The sequence below is a fragment of the Eubalaena glacialis genome, chromosome 20, assembly GCF_028564815.1.
Source record: "Eubalaena glacialis isolate mEubGla1 chromosome 20, mEubGla1.1.hap2.+ XY, whole genome shotgun sequence".
Taxonomy (NCBI): Eukaryota; Metazoa; Chordata; class Mammalia; order Artiodactyla; family Balaenidae; genus Eubalaena; species Eubalaena glacialis.
Window position 1 is genome coordinate 36,867,969 of NC_083735.1, and position 671 is coordinate 36,868,639.

At 33.4% G+C, this 671-nt stretch overlaps 1 non-coding gene across 1 annotated transcript; it reads right to left on the reverse strand.

The window, feature by feature from the left end:
- Positions 1 to 205: 205 nt before the first annotated feature.
- LOC133081499 (U6 spliceosomal RNA) lies at positions 206 to 312 on the reverse strand. Its single transcript, XR_009698837.1, has one exon. It is a non-coding gene; the product is annotated as a U6 spliceosomal RNA (small nuclear RNA).
- Between the last annotated feature and the right edge of the window lie 359 nt (positions 313 to 671).

A 671-nucleotide genomic window follows, 5' to 3' on the forward strand; every position in this document is an offset into this window, starting at 1 on the left:
AGTTTCATTAGGTTCCATTTGTTTATGTTTGTTTTTATTTCCCTTTCTCTAGGAGGTGGGTCAAAAAGGATCTTGCTGTGATTTATGTCAGAGTCTTCTGCCTATGTTTTTCTCTAAGAGTTTTATAGTGTCTGGCCTTACATTTAGGTCTTTAGTCCATTTTTAGTTTATTTTTGTGTATAGTGTTAGGAAGTGTTCTAATTTCAAAAATATGGAACGCTTCACGAATTTGCGTGTCATCCTCACGCAGGGGCCATGCTAATCTTCTCTGTATCGTTCCAATTTTAGTATATATGCTGCCGAATTGAGCCCCTCTACTGTTTTTCTACTATTTTATCTACCTCTACTCTAATGTTTATTTTCTTCCTTCTGCTAGCTTTGGGTTTAGTTTGTTCTTCTTTTTCTCATTCCTTAAGTTGTAGAGTTAGGTTGTTGATTTGAGTTCTTTCTTGTTATAGTTATAAATTTCCACCTTCGCATCATGTTTGCTGTGTTGTGTAAGTTTTGGTATGTTATATTTTCACTTTTACACATCTCTAAGTAGTTTCTAATTTTCCTTGTGATTTCTTCTTTGATCTGTTGATTGTTTAAAAGTGTGTTGTTTAGTTTCCACAGTACTGTGAATTTTTCAGCTTTCTTTATGTGTTTTTTTTTTCTAACTTCATCCTGTT